The sequence below is a fragment of the Pseudophryne corroboree genome, chromosome 5, assembly GCF_028390025.1.
Source record: "Pseudophryne corroboree isolate aPseCor3 chromosome 5, aPseCor3.hap2, whole genome shotgun sequence".
Taxonomy (NCBI): domain Eukaryota; kingdom Metazoa; phylum Chordata; class Amphibia; order Anura; family Myobatrachidae; genus Pseudophryne; species Pseudophryne corroboree.
The window spans coordinates 214869967-214885447 of record NC_086448.1 but is presented as its reverse complement, the minus strand read 5'-3'; the positions used below and the strand labels follow the sequence as shown (position 1 = coordinate 214885447).

Below are 15481 nucleotides of genomic sequence, written 5' to 3'. Positions count from 1 at the left end.
ATGGCCTCCGTGCGTGTACTTGTTCTGCCATGCGTGCGCATATTCGCAATTTGCGTATGGTCGCTCCCGCGGTCCTGCGTATTAGCGCGTGGTATGGGTATTTACGGTAGAGTTTGTGAACGCATGGAAAAGCGATCACACCACAATACATATTTAATCCAAATAGTGCACAATGTACACATAGTCTCCCTGCACCACACCAGCAAGTTACAACAGTTTAAATGGTATCAGAACAAGGTTATAAGGTGGTGTTTGGTATCCAGCTGTAGGGTATTTTAAGGGTAATATTCAGGTGTTGGTTTGCAGCAGATCGCACGTTCCTGCGAATAGTTATGTGCAGGAGCAGAATATAGATATAAACTGTATTTACTGTACATTAGGTATGCGGCGGGAACCCAGAGGAGACCACCCACAAGTGCATCTGGAACAGACATCGCCCACCTATTCAAACCAACCTATGACCTCTCCTGTACTGTAAATGACCATTCCTGTGTCCAATGGACAAAGAGATTACAGTATCCATTGTGTTAAGTTTTGGAAGATTGTATAAAGGAGCCAGCTGCAGGCCTGGTCACACACAGACTCTAAAGGTTATCTATCTAGATGACTGAGGACCAGACTGGGTAGTGCGGCGAAATCCAAACACGTATGTACCATTGACTGTAGCCATTATTCTTTTGTATTGTATTGTTTTGTTATTGTAACCCCCTTTCAGTAATAATATGTTGTGGTGTCGGAACCCGGCATTTTAAATGCAAACTGGTGTTGTGTTTTCCTTTCCCTGCTAAGGTTATAAGTGTATTACTATCACATGCATAGCTGTTAAGGGTTCACGGTGTATCTTTTGGTGTGTACGCACTGAGTGTACTTTGTACAGTCAGCGCGGCGTTTGTACGCAAAGTACGTACACGGTACGGGGCTCTGTACGCTAATGGTGTAATAAGTACGTAGGTTGAGGATTAAGTATAGCGGCCGCAGCGGCTCCATTTAAAGTGTATGAAATGTCTTTTTAAAGTGTTGCTTTTAGTCCTGTATGTAAATCAGCATTTACAACAGTATCTCGCACAGAGTGAAGGGGAAAGGAAGGGAAGGATAGTGGGCCTAATTCAGATCTGATCGCAGCAGAAAATTTGTTGGCTAATGGGCAAAACCATGTGCACTGCAGGGGAGGCAGATATAACATGTGCAGAGACAGTTAGATTTGGGTGGGTTATTTTGATTATGTGCAGGGTAAACACTGGCTGCTTTATTTTTACACTGCAATTTAGATTTCAGTTTGAGCACACCCCACCCAAATCTAACTCTCTCTGCACATGTTATATCTGCCCCCCTGCAGTGCACATGGATTTGCCCATTAGCTTACAAATTTGCTGCTGCGATCAGATCTGAATTAGGCCCTGTGTGGGTAGGGGAAAGATAGAACTTCACAAGAGCCACAATATGGTTTTGTGCAAATAAGTCTAGATACAATTTATGCCACAATGTTAAAAACAATACTATTTATAAGAGGGTGATGCCAGGAACCTGATATTTCAGCTGTCATAAAATATAAATGCATATATAAAAACACATATTTTATTTAATACTAATCCTCTAGCATGCTAGAAAATATACATAAATAAAATGCCGATTAGCAAGTCTGCATATTAGAGTGTACTTTATCTGAAAGGCCAGAGACTTGCAATCCTTTAGAAATGGTTAAGCCTGACCAGCTAGCCCAGAGGTTCTCAAACTCGGTCCTCAGGATCCCACACAGTGCATGTTTTGCAGGTAACCCAGCAGGTGCACAGGTGTAATAATTACTCACTGACACATTTTAAAAGGTCCACAGGTGGAGCTAATTATTTCACTTGCGATTCTGTGAGGAGACCTGCAAAACATGCACTGTGTGTGCCCCCGAGGACCGAGTTTGAGAACCTCTGAGCTAGCCCATGGCAAATCAAGGTTTGTCCATTAACATCTGTCAGTGGTTTGTCAGCAACACAAAGCATCATTTGGTTAAATAAAATCCATCTGAGCTGCAGCTATTCGTACCCGTGACTTGTTTGTTGCAGTGCGCTTGCACGCAGCACTTGGGTATATTTGCTCCTGCGACCCATTCACTTTGCATTTTGCGATCGAGGGTGTGAATAGTCACAGTCATACCCACAATGCGTGCACCGATGTGTACGCATCGCAGGTAAGCTGAGTGATGCTACATCTGTTAGTAAAAAATAGCATGGTTACGCATTGTTATATGACTAGAGCCAGGGGCGCTTTAAGAGAGGAGGAAGCCTGTGTGCTGCCTCCTTCGTACGGGCCCCCTCCTCTCTGCAGGAGCACTGTAAAATCTGAGCTCTAGAGGGCTCAGACTCTACTGTGCATGCGCAGTTCTCCGGGAAAATGGTGCGGTGGCCATTTTCCCAGAGATTTCTATACTGCACATGTGCAGAACTCCGTGAAAATGGCTGCTGTGCTAGTTTCAAGGGGTTTTATCAGCACCGGTGAAGTTGGCGCGGGACTTTGGAGGCGTGAATATTAAAAAAATGGGTGCAGTGTGTGCGGTGTGGGCCCCGTCTGGACTCAGGGGCCCATGTGCACCACACACACTGCACCCATTATAGAAATGCCAGTGACCAGAGCATGGTTTTTGGTTAATTTTGAACCTTGTTGTGCTGCAAAGATGATGTTACAATATAACTTGTTAATGGGTGTAATTCCAAGTTGATCGCAGCAGGATTTTTGATAGCAATTGGGCAAAACCATGTGCACTGCAGGGAAGGCAGATATAACATGTGCAGAAAAGGTTAGATTTGGGTGGGTTATTTTATTTCTGTGCAGGGTAAATACTGACTGCTTTATTTTTACACTGCAAATTAGATTGCAGATTGAACACACCCCACCCAAATCTAACTCTCTCTGAACATGTTATATCTGCCTCCCCTGCAGTGCACATGGATTTGCCCAATTGCTAACAAAAATCCTTCTGCGATCAACTTGGAATTACCCCCCATATCATTTTTGTCTTTTTTTTTTTTTTTAAAGAAAAACATCTATTGTTACAAATATGTTGTGGTATTGGTTTGATAACAGTAGGACAGACGTTCAAGATGAGCAACGGTGCGGCCTGCCTCCACACCCAACCTGTTTCTGTGACATGACATTATCACCGTACACCTCAACAAGTTGGCGATGAATTTCAGCTGCTGATGTGCCCTTTTAGATGCAGAAATCTGATCACACTACGCACCTCAATGTTTGACCGTGTCTCCGCCAGCCCCGCCATATTACAGCTGATTTCGGGACAGTATGACTGATATGAGGTGAAATCTAATGGCTGTGAGGGGAAGCAATGGTCTACCTGCTCTGGGCTGGTGGGAAACTAGAATGAAGTAGAGAATATTACACACGTGAGAGGTCTTGTTACCTCCCTTACTGAACCACCCTGACATCCAAGCTACAATACCTGAATGAACAGCTAACATATTCTAGTAATTCTCCCTCTGAAGGTTATATCTGTATTTACAAACCTCTAAATATTGTGGGCCTAATTCAGATCTGATCGTAGCAGCAAATTTGTTAGCAGTTGGGCAAAACCATGGGGGTAATTCCAAGTTGATCGCAGCAGGAATTCTGTTAGCAATTGGGCAAAACCATGTGCACTGCAGGGGAGGCAGATATAACATGTGCAGAGAGAGTTAGATTTGGGTGTGGTGTGTTCAATCTGCAATCTAATTTGCAGTGTAAAAATAAAGCAGCCAGTATTTACCCTGCACAGAAATAAAATAACCCACCCAAATCTAACTCTCTCTGCAAATGTTATATCTGCCTATCTAACTCTCTCTGAAAATGTTATTTCTGCCCCTCCTGCAGTGCACATGATTTTGTCCATTAGCTAACAAGTTTGCTGCTACAATCAGATATGAATTACCCCCTGTGTCAGGTCATTTATGAGAAAAATAACAATCTTTTAAGAATGTATTTATAACTTCATGCCGGTGCTGCTAAACTGATGCTCATTGTCTGGCAAATATTACGCTGACATTATTTATTCTCTCTATTTAACTATCATAAATATCCAAATGTCCTACAAGCATATGTTTCTAGATGTCTTCTTCATTAAATCTTCCACAAAACACATACACCCACAGTACAGTACAGTGAACACAGAAGCGCCTGCAGTTGCATCTGTTGGCGGCTGCCCGTCTGCGACTTTATGCAATTGCGAATACAAAACCCTTAACTTGTATATATTCATGTGTCCAAATGGGCAAGGACAGAAACATCCACTTTCATCATCTGTGCCTTCAGTAATAGACGCCACTATCACGCGCAGGGGTACAGGAGAAACCCCAGTGGGCCCCACTGCCTGAAGGCCCACCTCTTCCCCTAGGGTTCAGGTTCCAGACTAGTTATACTAGTTATACAGGGACTGTCTTCAGTGATTAAGCAGTTTCTTTAAAGTGCTACTCAATAATTAGGCATTATTAAAAAGACTGCTAATTAATAAGTTAATATTTTCTGAAATGCAACAATAAAAGCAAAAAAATAAATAAAAGCAATATATTAAGTAAAATTTGCAGGAAGTTATGTGCAAATCAATAATGACATCTACTAAATACAGTAGACCTACCATACTATCCCTGTAAACGAGGACAATCACGAATTACTCAGGTTCAGTGGCTGGCTGACTTCAAACCCACATTTCACCTGGTTTTAAGCAGCTAGACAACCTGTGTAATTCATTAGTGTCATGGTATAAAGGGATAGTATCAGGGTCGGATCGAAAAAAAAATTACAGGGGGGGCACCATAAGCAGCAGCACCAGGCCTCTGTCCTCACCACTTGAGACCCCCCAGGCCCCCACCTCAGCAGCAGGCTCCTAAATTCCTGGGCCTTCTATCCTCACCTTGGTCACCCAGCAAAACACTGCTCACCAGACACTGACTGACCTGACCACGAATGAAGAAAGCAGGGCCTGGCATCTTCTTGCTTGCTGGCCTGGGCATCCGGTCCGCAGCACCAGCGTGTCTTCTTTCTCTGGTGGTTGGCAGGCTGGGAGTACTTGCAATGTCCGGGATGGTACCCTCAGCGGCGGTGTAACTCGGTGGGCTGACGGGTGTGCTGTCCCTCGTTAGCGGTGCCAGCGGCTGCTGTACCGGACCCTTGGCGGCCGCGGAGGTGCCGGTGCGCTGTGTCTGGGTGGGCTGCGGCTGCCGGTGCGCTGTCCCTCAGCGGCAGCGGCAGGGCTGAAACTGGGTAGCTCCTGCTCGGCTCCTCTGCACTGACTGCACTCACTGCATGTCACATTTCTCCAGGGAGCCAATCAGGAGGAGGAACACACTTGCCTGGCAATGCAGGAAGGTGGAGCAGAGCAGCTGACAGGGGAGGGATATCCAGCAGCCTCATGTCGGGTGGGTGCGCGCAGCGTGGCCATTATTTAACTGTGCAGTCAAAAAAAAAAATCCTAAATGACAGGGAGGGCATGTGCCTTGGTGCCCCCCCCTAAATCCGCCACTGGAGAGTATGTATGGTGAGCCTACATCTAAAGATGGAAATCGCCCTGTACAGTAGTAAGGATTCCATTATGATGTGCTAATCATGAAATGGGTCACTTTTGTTATCTTCCAATACCTTAAAATGAGTAACTGAGACAATGATGTTTAGATATACCATATGCAGTTAAATGAATCATCAATCATGCACGTTGGGCGTAGACAGTGAACCTCAGAGTGTGAAAAGCGTTGCTACCACTTACTGATACTATTACCTAATTCTTGACATCAGCATTCACTTATAGGCTGGCACGGGTCCAGGGAGATCTGCTGATACTCCCAGCTGCAGTTGCTGAATCGTTAAGCATCCCTTGATGCGTCTGATTAAAGCAATTGATCAATACTAAACTCTGAGAAACATTGGTGTGGGTATGTTACAGACGGCATCCCATGAATAAATAACTGCGATAATAGCATTTGTTTTACTATAAAGCTCATTCATAATTTAGTACAAATATATTCCATTACAAAAGGGGGAAAAAACATGCATACAAAGTGATTACTGACAAAATACAGAGTTGATTGGTGTCCAAGTTCTGGGAACTCACTGGAAATAACAAGAGGGATGGGAAAACACATTACTTATAGATGTGAAATACCTGTTATGTGTCTGCCCTGCTTTCTCTTGTACTGAAACTGGGATATTAGGATTTAACGGACTTATTATGTCTCGGTGTTTCTGGGCTTATTAAACATTCATAGTTGATTATCTCATGATGGAGTTTATCATGTCTGTCTTCTGAGAGATGAAAAGACACAACATTTATTTTACTTTAATGTCAAAATGAGGGTAGAACCGCCTTATGGTTTTGTCTGACGCCTTTTCTATTATTTTATTGTCTCCTTTGTACTCTGTTTCTATTTCACTTTTCATCTGTTTGGTTTCCTCATCTTTATAAATGTCACCACCTTGAACTCTCAGCTGGAATTCTTTTTAAGGCTTGTAGTCTGCAAATAGAGTTACCGGCGCATGTTTCTCAGTACAGTCCTTCTGAGATATCGTTAGAGACTACGCTATGCAGTGGAGTTTTTTCCTGGTGCGCGGTTTGTTTTTTGTCTTAAACTTGTACGGTTTTAATTCTACATATAGGTGGTCATTCCGAGTTGTTCGTTCGCTAATTTTCTTCGCATCGCAGCGATTTTCCGCTAATTGCACATGCGCAATGTTCGCACTGCGACTGCGCCAAGTAAATTTGCTATGCAGTTAGGAATTTTACTCACGCCATTACGAGGTTTTTTCTTCGTTCTGGTGATCGTAATGTGATTGACAGGAAGTGGGTGTTTCTGGGCGGAAACTGGCCGTTTTATGGGAGTGTCTAAAAAACGCTGCCGTTTCTGGGAAAAACGCGGGAGTTGCTGGAGAAACGGGGGAGTGTCTGGGCGAACGCTGGGTGTGTTTGTGACGTCAAACCAGGAACGAAACTGACTGAACTGATCGCAGATGCCGAGTAAGTCTGGAGCTACACAGAAACTGCTAAGAAGTGTCTATTCGCAATTCTGCTAATCTTTCGTTCGCAATTTTACTATGCTAAGATTCACTCCCAGGAGGCGGCGGCTTAGCTTGTGCAAAGCTGCTAAAAGCAGCTTGCGAGCGAACAACTCGGAATGAGGGCCATAGTACATAGGAATATTCTTATTAGGTTTAGTCACATGCAGATATGGATCCTACTCATTGGCAATGGTGCCTCACAGCACTGGGGAGTTACTCTATGCTGCTACTTACCCCAGTGGTGCTGCAATCCATGCACTGAAAAGCAACTCCCAGCTACATAAAGTAAATCATTTCAATTAAGCCCATTACACTCTCTTGAAGAAATGCATAAACAACCGACTGCACCAAATGAGGATACCACTGAGTGTATTGATGCCAGGATGGGGGAGATATGGGCATTAGACAGTTTCTCATCTCTGGACTTCTGAACAATTTCTGTAGTTTAGGGTGTTATTGTAATAGCTATTAAGGGGACACATTTTAAAGAATGGCCTCCCTTCTGTCAAACAAGGTGCCCATGAGTCTCTAACTTGGGTGTGGGGGAGGTAGACTAGGAGGGAGTAGGGGAGAGATACGGAACAAAGAATTCTGAAAAATTTTTGTATGTAGGATAATACTTCTCCTTACTCTCCACCCAAGCCTCCTTAACCATAGCCTAACCATAAACCTCTCCTCCTGCAGTCTAAACCTCTCATCTTGCAGCCTAACCCTAACCCTCCTGTCCTGCAGCCTAACCCTAACCCTACTGTCCCACAGCCTAACCCTAACCTTAACTCTCCCCTCCCACAGCCTAATCCTAACCCTCAGCTCCCACAGCCTAATCTAACCCTCCCCCTAGTGCCTAACCCTAAGACCAGACTTGTATAATTCTTACTAAGCACCTTCATGGAGAAGTTTGAGTCATACTCTTCGTTAGCACTGAAGGTGATAAAATTGTCTCTCATGCCTGAGGTCCAGTAGGCTGTCACTAAACATACAGTATATGGGACACATTGCACACCTTCAAGTTATGTGGAAAAAAATGCATTTCTACGTGCACTTTTCATCATAAAACACTTTATATTATAAACCACTTCAAATGCAGAAAAGATACACATGTAATAATTTATAAAGACCGTCTTATAATTAGGCCACACATTAGGCTACAATAAGCAGTACTTTAAAATACAAATAGAAACATAGAAATTAATGAATGGGGTGTTTCCTATATTGTAGCAGTTAGCCTTGTATGTACAGTATGTGACGTGACGTGTTAACGTTTCCACCCTGCACATTTTCTGAAGCATCCACCAACCTGCAACACTGGATAAAGATTGAATTTAAATGACTGTTTCCAAACAGCATGAAGTTGGTGTGAACTTGTGAAATGTGCTTAGGAGACATGCAGGATCGCTTGCTCACATAAATAAAAGAGGACTGAATAGATCAACAGTGCTCTGAATTAACCTTTAAGACAGGTTGCAATTCATTGTACTTGCCAGTAAATTACTGGTAGAAGGGATGTTGAACTGCACTGATCCATTTCAGGGAAAGAGCATCGGGTTGAAAACAAAACATAATAATGGAGTATATGAGTCTTACTGTAAAGTCATACAGAGCTTAGGAAGGCAAATTTTTATTATTATTATTATTATTATTATTATTATTACTATTATTTATATATCACAACAAAATTCTGCAGTGACGTGCAGTGGAGAAGTGGACCATATTATGAAGACATGAAGCGCCAATAGACGCAATACAGCTAATTTCTTGCTATTTGTGAAATAATAGCAAGAAGAGAAGCTTCAACCTGTTTGTTATACAGTAGATATGATGTATACCCATAAGTGCAGTACAGAAAGTGCAAGAAGCATAATACAAGGACACAAAGATGGACGAGTTGGGAGAAGCAGTGAATATGATATACTTAGTATCTGTACTTTTCTGATGCCTCCTCTGGGAGATGGCAGTCAGGTGGGAGGACTGTTGACGGAGTCCAGGAAAGCCACCCATACACGGGAGTCTCACAGACATCCAGAACAGTATGGAATGGAATATGACCAGAGGCACCAAGGTGGGCACAAAATACATTGGCATTGACTTTCCTTCAGTGCTTTGTAGTAAAGGGTTAAACAGTAGTGAGTAAGAGACCCAAATGGAACCTTTGTCTACTGCCTCATCTGCCCATCCACAGACCAAATCAGGCTGAATTCTAGACAGTAGGCTGGGAGGGGAGAATTAAGACAGGTAGCTGCAGGTAGGTAATACAAATGAAAAATGTAAGAATAATTTACAATGGCAGTAACAGAGTATACAATATAAAAATGTTCAAGCAGTACAAGGAGAAAATCAAACAGTGGTATAATTATACAGCAAAGTAAGTGACTTAGCGCCTGATTCAGAGGTGCGTGCAACTCATGCGCGGCTGCCATTTCTCATTGATTCTCAAGAGCAAAAATAAGCAAAATGTCAGTTCAAACATTTCCCTTGTGCACTCCCGTGCAACAGACTGAGCAATCCCTGAAACGCTCCTACTCTGCATAACTTTCATATTCGCTGGTGGATACAGAGGCAGAACTCTGGGAGGCAACGGAGTCAGCTGCCACCGGGCTCCTGCTTTGAAGGGGGGCACCTCTCCTCCTGTTCCGTTTGTTCAGCAACATTAATCAATTAAGTTAATTGACAGCAGCCGGTATCTCTTCCGTAGCCGACTTCCCCACTAGTCACTACACCTTACAAATCACACCCTCTTTATTATAGATACACTGGAAACAGACACCTTACTGATGAAGCTATTTGCTCCTATAAAGGAAACATGAGAATTATGTATTATTACTAACTATATGAAATTATTTCTCAGACAATTACAAGTAATTTCATATACTGTAGTTAGAATTCTCATACTTCCTATGCAAGAGCAGATATCTCCACCAGTAAGGTGCATGCTTCCAGTGTAATAGGTTGTGGGTTCTAATCCTGGGTATGACACTTGCAAATTAATTGTCAGAGAAATAATCAGCATTGTGAGTGACTAAGCAGATCTATGTAGTGTGTGGCTGGACCCCTACATAGATCTGCCTAGTTGCAACGGGTTTTGTAGTAGCTTCATATAGTAAGAATTAGAGATGAGCGGGTTTGGTTTTACTCGGATCTCAAAACGGCATCTTATTGGATTACGGATGATATATAAGGGGGGGGGGGGGGGGGGCACCAATATTTTTCTTGCCTCCGGGCAAGTGGGACAAACTTACGCCACTGGGTGGATATGATCACTCCACCAATCACACACCATTGGCCGTACTCACAGCACCAACTCAGCGCAGAGTCTCCCTTGTAACTTTCTAAACATATTGCCACTCTAGCCTCAAAAGCGAACAAAGTCGCAAGCAGAAACACACCCTTGACACTCCCATAACATACCCATGACCAGCAACGATCACACAGTGTGTGTGTGTGTGGGGGGGCACTTAGTACATATAAACATACATGTTACGCTGTATGTAATATATGTACTGGCTGGTTATCCCGGGGATCAGCAGCGCTGTTCATATTAAGCCGCTGTGCATATTCCCCCTGTGCATGTTAAGCCGTCATGCAGCACCCGGGACTCAGCAGCATTAGGATTCACTCTCCTTCTAAACATGCCCCAGACTCCCACTGGCTAGTTTCAGAAGAGTCTGGGGGTGGGCTCAGAAGGAGCCTGAAGTCTAATGCCACACAGCGACTTAATACACACAGCTCTGACAATCCCCAGGATATCCAGCCAGCACATATATTACATACAGCATAACATGTATGTTTATATGTGCTAAGCACCCCACCTCCCACCCTGCAGTCGCCACAGCCCAAGACACTTCCTTTTTGCAATAACTGTAGTTCACTTAACAATCTCCATCCTGAAACACCCATGGTTTACAAATGCTGTCTCAAATCATAGCGATGTCGTACACAAATGCTAATGCTTGGGGCCAGATTAAGGCTTCGGGAAGCCACAGGCAACAAAATTGTGGGGGCCGCCATCAATAATATTGGCTCTGCACCCCGCTGCTGTCACTACTATGCCCCTTAGTGGAGTAGGAGAGAGAGTAAAAGACAAAGAGGGAGTCAGAGAGGGGGGAGAGGTGAGACCGAGAGGGGCGGGGGTCATTGAGGGAAAGAGGGTGTCATGGAAAGAGAGGGAATGAAAGAGAGAGGGTGTCAGGGACAGAGGGAGAGAGAGAGAGAGAAAGAGAGAGAAGAGGGTGAGCGATAGAGATGATGCCAGGGAGAGAGACAGAGAGGAATAAGAGAGATAGGGAGAGAGAAATAGGGTGCCAGTGAGGGAGAGAGAGAGATAGCGATAGAGATAGAAAGAGGGGGAACATGAGAGAGAGGAACAGAGAGTCAGGGAGAGAGAGGAGGCAGAGAGAGAGAGGAGCAATAGTGAAAAAGAGTGCCAGGGAAAGAGAGCCATAAGAAAGAGAGTAATAGGGTGTCAGGGAGGGAGAAAGGGAGAGAGGTGGGTCAGGGAGGAAGAGAAAGAGGGTGTCATAGAGAGATAATGAGAGGGGGTGGGGGAGAGAGGAGCAAGACAGAGAAAGAGATGACAGGGAGAAAGAGAAAGACACAGAGAGAGAGGGGGTCAGGGAGGGAGAGAAATACAATGAGAGAGAAAGAGGTTTTCAGGGATGGAGAAAGAGAGAGAGGGAGGGGGAGACAGATAGAGGAGAAAGAGTGTGCAAGGTAGAAAAAGAGAGAGAGAGAGAAAGAGAGAGGGGGTAAGGGAGGGAGTGTGTGAGAGAGAGAAAGAGAGAGAGAGAGAGGGTGTCAGGGAAAAAGACACAGAAAGGGAAAGGGAGGGGATCAAGAGAAAGAGTGTGTCAGGGAAAGAGAGAGGGGACAGACAGTGAGAGGGTGTCAGGGAGAGAGAGAAACAAAGGAAGAGAGAGAGAGAGTTTCAGGGAGAGAGGGATGAGGAGCAAGCCAGAGAAAGAGAGAGAGAGAGAGAGGGTGTCAGATAGGATGAGAGACAGAGAGAGAAGGGAGCAAAACAAAGAGAGAGATTGTGGGAGAGAGAGAGGGTGTCAGATAGGGAGGAAGAGAGACAGAGAGAGAAGGGAGCAAAAGAAAGAGAGATTGTCAGGGAGAGAATTGAGAGAGGGACAACGAAAGAGATAAAGATATAGAGAGAGGGGAGCAAGAGAGAGAGGGAGAGAAAGAGGGTGTCAGAGAGAGAGAGAGAGAGGGAGGGGGAGCAAGTAGGAGAGATAGGGAGGGCGGTCAGTGAGAGAGAGAGGGAGGGGGAGCAAGTAGGAGAGATAGGGAGGGCGGTCAGTGAGAGAGAGAGAGAGGGATACAGCAGGAGAAACCCTACCTGTTAGGCTACCACAGCATCAAGTCACTGATGGGGGCGGGCACTTCAAGGTGTTAGGCCCCGCCCCATACACCCGCGGATCAAGGCATTATGTCCGCGAGGGGGTTAGGGCTCACTGTAGACAGATAAAAACCATCCTTTGCCGCCGGAACTCGGAGTCATCCAGGAAGGGTGCAGGGCGGTCCAGACTGGAGCAATGTTTACTGGAGTGCCTCGCCTATAATCCAACCCTGCTTACAACATTGCAAACCTTTGTTCACATGTGCACAGTAAAAGTTTCCTGCAGTCCAGTAGCCAGTACTTGTTCATCGGTGTAAATATCAGTGCTTCATCTACCTCGGAATCAGGCCCTCATTGAACTAGTGCACAGGTTCTCAAACTCGGTCCTCAGGACCCCACACGGTCCATGTTTTGCAGGTCACCTGTAGATTTTAAAAAGTGACAGTTGGTGATACACAGTGCAGCTGCTGGGTGACCTGGAAAACGTGAACCGTGTGGGGTCCTGAGGACCGAGTTTGAGAACCACTGAACTAGTGCATCATGGAGACAAGGTCAGTGCACGGAGAACCCAAGATAGTGATGTACCCTCCTCATACTGTACATAAGAGACTGATGTGGATGAGTAAATATTCTATGAAAAACACTGTATAATATGTATGCGCTACATAAATAACTGTTTATAAATTGCTAATAAATAAATATAACACAAATCCATATAGCCTTAGTGAGCTATACAAAAAACACAAAAGTCAATCTGAAATATATAGCAATGTATTTAGAAAAAGCTGAACACAGCACATATAACCCAATAAATGAGAGCTGTATTTAGAAGAAGGTACTGTACTTTACTAGCCTGGTAACGCATAACATCTAGAGTCTGTTCTCCTTTTTCTGTTTCTTAGTAAACGTGTCACTAACTTTGATTCAATCGTAGCATTTGGCATTACCCACTGTGCTTATTTGTATTGACTAATGTCACCAAGAAAGGTCACAGAGAGACATACAGTATCTCCATATTCAACAGTCGCAATCAGAAGATCCCTTCATGAAGCCCACCACTGTGAGCCGCTTCTGGGGGGGTGATGCCAAATCAGTGCTCATAGCAACCCTGTCCTTTTAAGCATATTTTCGATAAATCAACTTTAAACTCCTACTGAAATAAATCATACTAATAATTTAAATGTAAATTGCATTTTATATGCATGTCATGCAAAAACTGTGAACCCCTCTGTTTCTTTCTATTATTTTTATATTTTCTAGAAAGTAACAACAAAGATGAAATACAATAATCTTTGTACTTTATGGATTTCTTTTTTGCAATCCTACCAACATACTGTATATTATTATAATTATTATTATCTTTATTTATATGGTGCCTCAAGGGTTCTGCAGCGCTTTACAAAGTACATAAACAAATAAAAAAAAAACAAGAAAACTGTGCCTTAAGCTGGGGCAACACATAGCGGCCAAGCGTTTGGCCGCAAGGAAACTGCACATGGGCGTATATGCAGGCGCCCACACATGTGCGGCAGTCCAATGAGAACACATACATTTCAATGTATGTGTTTACACAGTGCAGCCGTGCCGCACTGTCTTCCATTGAAATCCTGTCTCACTGGCTCAATCCTGTTCTGCAGGATCCCGCAGAACAGGATCCGTGTGCACCAGTGGCGCAACTAGAAATTTTTCTCCCCCAAGTCAAAACATTTTCTGGCATTCCCCCTCCCCTCATAATTGGCACTATCAAAGTGAAGAATCATTAAAATGGGTGTGGCTTTGCTGAAAGTGGCGTGGCGTTGCAGGAATAGGTTAGAATATTCACTAGGATCCATCAGCATTCTGACCATCAGGATTCTGACCATCGGTACGCTGACTGCCAGCATTTCATACTCAACCCTACAAAACAATTCAGGACAATGACATGGTTCATAAACAATTCGCATCAGTGATCATAACACTCAAATAAGCAGAACGGCGGCAGCAACCAATAGTTAGGTGCCATTGTCGGGAGTATGGCGTAGATGAAAGTAACAGTTAGGGAAAGAGAAGCACGAAAGAGCTTACATTTTAAAGAGAAGGGACAGACAGGGATGACACAGATGATGTAGACAGTGGGTTACGAAGAGAGCTGGATGGCAATGATGAAGACATCCCAATGATTTGGTGATCCTTTAATACAGTGGTCGGGGAACAGGCGTAAATTACCCCAAATGGGATAAAAATGAAATTCCTGGGGGAAATGGATGGTCGCGCTGCCGAGACACAGCCCCGTCCAGCACCGGCCGGCTCACGATGTGATGTGCTGACGTCACACCGCGCTCCCTCCTGCCTGCCCTGCGCTGTGCTCCTGGCCGCCCTGTGCTGACGTCACAACGCGTTCCCTCATGCCTGCCCATCCTGCACTGTCCTGTCCTCCCGCCCGCGGCCCACCAAACCACACATAGAACTTGAAGTGTTCTGTTGCTGACCGCTGACGGATCAGACAGTGGCCCACATAACAGTGGGAAATTCCCACTGACATTACTGAGGCGAGGATGTGACCATCTGTCTCCTATAAGTCGTGTCTACCCCCAAATTCATTTGTCCAAAATGTAATCATTGTACTTGTCTGCATTAGCAATCAGCATGCACACATGATGGGGACTTTGTTACAGAAGTATTCCAAACTCGGAGACTTCTGATACACTCTGTCCTTTTATAACAATTGGCTAGGGCTGTTCCTCCTCCACATTTCTACCGTTGAAAATTAAGTCAGAAATGATAAAATAGTGAAGCGAGAACAATACTAAGGCTTTGAAGACATTAGTGGCGGACTCAGACCCGGCGCTACCCGCTCAGCAAAGGGATGCAGTGCAGGTAGGCGCCGGACCGGAGAGGTGCCCTCCCTGCTCTGTATCCCACAGTGTCCCGCAGTGGGAGGGGCATTTGGATGGCTCCCTATCACTCGCTGTTCTGCTTAGTTCAGAGCAGAGCAACGGTGAATAGACGCTATGTGCATGCGCACAGTGTATATTCCAGTAACCAGAGGGACTGGGGGCATGGCCAGCAGCTCACAGAGATTCAAATATACAGTGCAAAGGCTATTAGGGACAATTTAACTAGGAGTTTCGGAGCGAAGAA

At 44.6% G+C, this 15481-nt stretch overlaps 1 long non-coding RNA gene across 1 annotated transcript in view; it reads right to left on the bottom strand.

The window, feature by feature from the left end:
- LOC134928937 (uncharacterized) overlaps positions 1-15481 on the bottom strand; it is a 118066-nt gene that overhangs the window by 18884 nt on the left and 83701 nt on the right. The gene's annotated exons all lie outside the window — the stretch shown is intronic.